General features: G+C 42.2%; 1 protein-coding gene across 2 annotated transcripts in view; it reads left to right on the top strand.

Annotated features, from left to right (window-relative positions):
- The first annotated feature begins 6929 nt into the window (after positions 1–6929).
- LOC119575411 (spermatogenesis-associated protein 13-like) overlaps positions 6930–7500 on the top strand; it is a 157636-nt gene continuing 157065 nt past the window's right edge. For both annotated transcript variants that reach the window (XM_037923011.1, XM_037923012.1), the window contains exon 1: positions 6930–7072. The gene's annotated coding sequence lies outside the window, so the exon portion shown is untranslated. The remainder of the gene's footprint in view (positions 7073–7500) is intronic.

The following is a 7500-nucleotide window of genomic DNA, read 5'->3' on the forward strand; positions in this document are numbered from 1 at the left end:
CCACCCCGCGGCGCCTTTCGTGGCCACCATGTTTTCGCCGCATTTGGGGGTTCCACTCTTGGCTTGCGCGGTTCTTTATTAGTTAGTTTCTTGTTGATTTCTCTCTGTTATGTTATGTTTCTATGGCTTTGAGAATGGTGTTATTATGTTCAGTGCCCGTAGACATTTTAAAGCTGCCAGAAGTTCTTATTTAAGACAGGACCCTCGAGATGACCTGTGCCATCCCCACTTACATAATATGTCTTCATGTGGGTTTTGGCGAGCCTCACCATTTTTTTTTCGACTATGAAGCGTTAGGCCTTCTCTCGCGCAGGTTATTTGTGTCATGTATTCAAACGCAGCCATGTGGTTAATGTTGTTATAATTGATTAACTTTTTCGCACACGTGGCTTAGAAATACGGTCTAGTGTGAATATTTTTTATTAAGATTTTTTTTCTGGGATTTTTGGTGGTGTAATTATTTCTGTAGGGATAGTTATGTATATTCTTTTTCTCTATCAATCCCGTTGCTATCATCAAGTGGAGCTTTACTAAAAATTGTTTATCCAGCCTTCTCACTCTTTCTTCTCCGTCAAGTTTTATCGTGACAGAGCCTTATCTTTTGACTATTTTATCATGTTCCTGTCATGTACATATCATCTCCTGCCCGTCATCTTCCGTAAGTGTCTCGGCGGAGCGGTGGCGCAACAGGCAGGTGTGCCATTGTACCAACATTTGCTTCGTCTGCTTTTGTGCTTGCCGCCTGTGCGACACAGCAGTTGCCGAGAGAGCAGTTTTTGTTTAGGTCTGCGTGCTTGCTTCTTCTCTTCAGGCCAACGTTTCGATGAATATGTTTTGAGCAATTCAGCACTTTTGTCTCTTTTCATGATATATATACTTGCTCTTGATATCTTAAAAGATGATTGCACGATTCGGGATTCCTGTGTCATTTTAAGCAGGGTAATGTCGGGGTGCATTTGGGTGCGGTGTGAATGAAATCTTGGGGCAATTTCTTAGATTGCCACAAACAGCGCTTTCTCAGAGCTGTCGTAGAACAGCTGCGGGGCGGAATGAAAACGTGGGCGTCCTAATGATGCCGTTTCCTTTATCTCTGCTTTACTGCATTTCCCCCCCTCTCGACAGAGAGAGCAGGAAAAAATCTTGAAACATTGCTCGTTTGTTTTATCAGAGGTACATTTTGTCCGTGCTCAGGGCGAGACTTAGCCCACGTATGAACTGTACTTGATCCTTCATCTCCCGCGTACGGGTCAGCACCTCCGCTTCCCCGACCCTCGTCAGCAGCCCACTCTCTTTCCCAGCGACAACCTCTTTGTCAGTGCCCCTTCTCCCGGCCGAGCCCCTTCGCCGCGCCACACCCCCTTGAGTGTGTGGCTCGAACACGATCAATGCCCCTTCCTCTGGCGTCCTCGAACCTCCCCTCCTGGACTAAAGGCATCAGGGCATACCCCTCTCGCCCCCTTTGAGAGGAAGGATGTCTTGAGCTGCTGAATGAAGACGTCAAGGATGCTGATTTGAATTACAAATCTCCTCCGTTACTTGGGCACTGGATGTGGGGACCGAGAGGCATGGGAGGACGCCGCACCTGACGGGCTTTTTCGCCCAGAGTTGCTATGTGGTCGGGGCTGGACGTTCACATTATAGGTCCAACACAGACGAGAGCGCGGACACACACACACACACACACACACACACACACACACACACACACACACACACACACACATACATACACATACACACACACACACGCACGCACGCACACGCACACATCCATTAAGATACAGGCATATTTCATATATATATATATATATATATATATATATATATATATATATATATATATATATATACATACATATATATATATATATATATATATATATATGTGTGTGTGTGTGTGTGTGTGTGTGTGTGTGTGTGTGTGTGTGTGTGTGTGTGTGTGTGTGTGTGTGTGTGTGTGTGTGTGTGTGTGTGTGTGTGTGTGTGTGTATGTATGTATGTATGTATGTATGTATATGTTATATATATATCATATATATATATATATATATATATATATATATATATATATATATGTGTGTGTATGTGTGTGTGTGTGCGTGTGTGTGTGTGTGTGTGTGTGTGTGTGTGTGTGTGTGTGTGTGTGTGTGTGTGTGTGTGTGTGTGTGTGTGTGTGTGTGTGTGTGTGTGTGTGCGTGTGTGTGTGTATGTATGTATATATGTATATATGTATGTATATATATATATATATATATATTATATATATATATATGTATATATACATACATACATATATATATATATATATATATATATATATATATATATATATATATATATATATATATATATATATATATATGCCTTTTTCTCTCCTCTTCTTTTGTTTCTCATTACAACATATAATAACTTAAATTCACTTTTCACAGACCGCTTTCCCCTGTGATAACATACGTCTCCATCACATTAACCTTTCTTCACATTTACCCTTCCCATGTGACCGATTTTCCTTATTCCTCTTCCACATCCACTAGGCCCCACCGAACTTTTTCTCCTCCCTCCTTCCTCCTCTCTACGTCTGGTTTTACCTTGATATATTATCTTCCATTATCTGTCTTCCTTAATCTTTGTTTACAGTTTCACGCTAAGACCTTAGTGCTTGATTTTTTATTTCTTTTTTTTTTACGGTGACTGCAACACTGCCCATCTCTCTCGCCTTCCTGCTGCAGACTTCACCTTTATTTGCAACAGAATATGATGGAGGAACATGATAGCTTTTCATTGTACAAGCGAATCTTATCGAACTTATTTACTTCAGCATCTACATAATAAGATGTACTAAAAGATTGCAAAATATCAAGACGCTGTTTTATGAAGAAGAAAAATCCTCACGGAGCAGATGTTTATCGCGGTCACAAAGGGTCCATCACAATGGCTTCTGGAATTTGCACGGGGACCAAAGACGTCGCAGGCAAATGACGTCAATGATGGCTATCTGAAGGGGGTTGACCGCTTGTTTCCGCGACGGCCCACTGTCTTATTTGGGGAATGGTTTATATAATCTCGTCTTAGTTGTTCAGACTTACAAAGAGCGTACAGTATATAGAGCTCTAAGAAGGGTTTTTCCATAGTTCTAATTACATAGTTTTGATTTTACCGTTTCTTTCGTCCACGTTCGTCTCATCATCACCCTGTTGTACGCGTTTCCGCCAGATTGTCTTGATCCGTTTTGCGTATCTGTTCTTAAGGTAGATAAGAGTCCGTTTCCGCTGATTTTTCCAAAGACAAACGGTCGAGTTGGGCGGAGATCTCTGGCGCCGTGACTCACTCCTCATCTCCAGGGAGGCTGCGGGTGATGCGGCGGCTTCCTCTCGAGAGTTCAGAGGTGTCAAGGTGATGGCCAACTTGCCGGGTTTGCGGATCTTCTCTCTTCACCTCCTTGGCTGCAAGTGTCAAGTTGGAAATTCAAATTTAAGGAGAAAGTTTTTTTTTTCTGTTTTTATAGTTCCCTTTATAAGCCCGGGTAATTGGGTAGCTGTATATTTTATGATAGTATTAGGGCCGCAGTTTTTGTATTTTCTCAGTTTCTGTTCATGTGTTTTCTTAACCGCCTTGTCAATCTACAATAGACCTGTCAAGAAAAAGAACGTCGATTTTCACACGGACCGGTTTCCCTCTCCCTCCCCCTTCTCCCTGCTTTCGTAAACTTCTTATCCACGCCTCAGAAAGTCGACAGGAAGGAAAGTGTCGCGAGGGCCGTCCTGCGACCTTACTTTCCACGCCGGGGTCATTGTTTACTTGGTCGGCATGTCACAAGAAGGGAGAAAATGTCGCTCGGATGGCTGAGGCGCTGCTGAATCTGCCGCCGTTGCTGAGCTCAGGTGAACGCAGGGGGTGGGGGGGTAGGGAGAGGGGGGAGGTCTGTGGTGGATCTTGTTGTGATTGATTTGCCTGCGACGAATTTCTGTCGGAGGAATGCCGCGCTGACTGGCTGTCAAGTATTAGGATGTTTTTTCATTGGTTGTTTACTTCTGTCGATATGCTTCTAGTAATCCGTACATGTGTATGTATATATGTATATGTGTGTGTATATGTATATATATATATATATATATATATATATATATATATATATATATATATATATATATATATATATATATATATATATGCATATACATTATATAATATATATATATTTTTTTATATATTTGTAAATATGTATTTATATAGTTTGTGTTTATATTTCTATCTATCTATATGTATGTATAAGTATACATGTATACATATACGTATTTATATATACATCTATACATTCCTTCATATATATATATATATATATCTATATATATATATATATATATATATATATATATATATGAAAAAAAAAATATATATATATATATATATATATATATATATATATATATATATATATATATATACACACACACATATACGTATATATACATACATACACACACACACACACACACACACACACACACACACACACACACACACACACACACACACACACACACACACACACACACACACACACATGCATACATACATACATACATACATACATACATATAACACACACACACACACACACACACACACACACACACACACACACACACACACACACACACACACACACACACATACACATTGATCCTAAAACACAAAACAAAGACATAATAAATACTCTATAGAAAACGTACTGAAATAGAATGAGAAACACTTGATACAGATATTAATATCATTATTGCATTACATGCACATGAGTGAGCGTTATGATCGACTGTCTGTGAAGTGATTTGAAACTTTCAATTAGAAATCTTTCGCGTTTCTTAAGACGACACCGGCCACACAGCTGCGCCTTGAGCCCTGAGTTTTATGGCAGAGGCCAGTATATGTAACAGGTTTGCATTCATGCCTTTCCATTGCATCATTATACGCTGACCGATCCTTCCTACCGAACCTAACGTGCATCTTAAGCTTTGAGGCTTCTTCTGGACTCGTGTTTCAGCCAAGGAACCATTTCTTAGCCGGGGGACAATAAGAGTGAAATTAGTTTGAATAGAGGAGTGGCGGTTACGTCCCTCTGGCGGGGTCATGAGGTGGGCCGCAGAGTCAGTTGCCAGGTCGGTGCTTATTTACCTATTTTCTGCGGCTTGTTGTTGTTGTTTACCTGCGTCTATTTGGAAAAAAAAAGGAAAATGGTAAACAGAATGAGGAATAGGATTGTTGTCGTTTTGTGGCTTGAGCTTCGAAGAGCTAAAATGTTTTAGTCTAATTAGCATGTTTTTCCCCATTGAAAATTGTTTAACTAGTTTAATTGTTTACACACGCAGCCAGAGTTATTATTATATTACCAAAGTTACTGGAATAGAAAATTTCATAAACGTGTTTTGCTGAGCGAAGGAAACTCTGCATCGAATTAACATCCCGCTTTCCTCGGCCATGTCAAGGAAGCCTCCAGCGGATGCAGCAACACCAGATTCTCGGCGGATAATAGAGAAAAAAAATCTTAAAAAGGGATCGTATTGCAAAACACGGCTTGCAGGTTGGACGTCGCGCAGTGTAGTCATCTCGCTCCCTCCTGCGTATCGTATCGTAATGCACCGTATATGGCATTGGACTACAAAGCCTTCGAATGGCCTCTTGTGTAACATAGTGTTTGCTATTATTGGATATTGATATTCGCCGATTGGATGCGGCTCCTGGCCGCCATTTCGAAAACCATGTTAGGCTGAATTACTAAGAGGGAGAGGGAGACAGAGAGGGAGAGGGAGAAGGAGACAGAGAGGGAGAGAGAGACAGAGAGGGAGAGAGAAAGAGAGACAGAGAGGGAGAGGGAGACAGAGAGGGAGAGGGAGAAGAAGGAGAAGGAAAGGAAGAGAGAGAGAGGGAGAGGGAGAGAGAGACAGAGGTAGAGGGAGGGAGGGAAAGAGAGAGAGAGAGAATGGGAGAGTGAGTGAGTGAGTGAGTGAGCTAGAGATATATCTCGAGGGAGACAGACAGAAAGACAGAGAGAAGGAGAGGGAGAGGGGCAGAGGGAGAAAGGGAGATGGAGACAGTTACGACCTGATATTAATATAAAAAAAAGATAAGTACAGCTCAACACTTTCAGACAGGAAGGGAGGGGAAAGATAGACGGATGAGCGTGGGAAAATAAAAAAAGAAGAAGAAAGTTGAGAGCGAAAACAGGCGAAAGGAAAGCCGTGTGTGAAAGGCAATTGTTTTCGACAGTCTGATAACGGAGAGAAATTGTCGTAGTCAAATGGAGTCAAATGGACGTAGGATGTTTGATCCAAGAGTTATTACCGATGCCTGGCAAATCCTCTCGGTCAAATGGCGTAACGTCTTGCCAGAGTCTTGAAGATTCTGCACGCGGCGACTTTTGACAGCTCCGAGGGAAAATTATCGTGGCCTGTCACTTTTGACGGGAATTTGCTGTATTGATTAGTATTGTGTGTGTGTGTGTGTGTGTGTGTGTGTGTGTGTGTGTGTGTGTGTGTGTGTGTGTGTGTGTGTGTGTGTGTGTGTGTGTGAGTGAGAGAGAGAGAGAGAGAGAGAGAAGAGAGAGAGAGAGAGAGAGAGAGAGAGAGAGAGAGAGAGAGAGAGAGTCTGTGTATGAGGGTTTTGTGTGTGTGTGTGTCTGTCTTTGTCTATGTCAATATCTATATCTGTGTCTGTATAGGTGCCGATGTATGTGTGTGTCTATTCTTGTCCATGCGCACCTGTGATGACAAATCCAAAATACCCGATTTTCCCATGAAAATACGAATGCTCAGGGATTTAAAACGAAGAACGGCGGTCGGGCACGGCAACACAAGACACGCACGCACGCACGCACGTACGTAGGACTCGCGGCGGCCCGGGGTGGGTCGAGGTGGCGGGCCTGACCAGTACCTCATGGTGTGCCGCGCGAGCAACAAGTGGCGCCACACCTCCATCTTCGCTGCAACACGCCGGGATAGTGACTAGGAGAGCGAGGTTGCAAAGCGTCCTCTCTTCGCTCTGTCGTGTTGCAAGAGGGATTCGCGGCGCGTTTGGTGTGGGTAGTGCTGTGATTTCCGCTTGTTATAGTAAAGAAAAATCGAAGTGAATGAAATAGAATCCATATAGTTTCTTTCAACAAAACCAAAACAAGAAAAAAAAAGATACAATAATAATCTGAAAAATGATGTGATCACGAAATCGATACCCTGAAACGCATCTCCTTGATAAGAACAAAGAAAATACGTCATTAAAAAATACTGAAAACACCGGGAATACCAAGAGGGAAATATTTTAATCACACGCAAGTGAAAATGTAAACAAAACGAAGAGCGCCGAAAGTGACGGTTTAAACGAGGTGTGTAACAAGGAAAGACTCGAGCCAGCGTGTGTTAGTCGACGTGGGTCCCTGGCGTCTGTCTACTCACAGCGTATCCCAGAGTACTAGTATTGTTATGCCCTGTTAGTGTCTGAGGAATAACTGTG

The sequence above is a fragment of the Penaeus monodon genome, chromosome 7, assembly GCF_015228065.2.
Source record: "Penaeus monodon isolate SGIC_2016 chromosome 7, NSTDA_Pmon_1, whole genome shotgun sequence".
Classification (NCBI taxonomy): Eukaryota; Metazoa; Arthropoda; class Malacostraca; order Decapoda; family Penaeidae; genus Penaeus; species Penaeus monodon.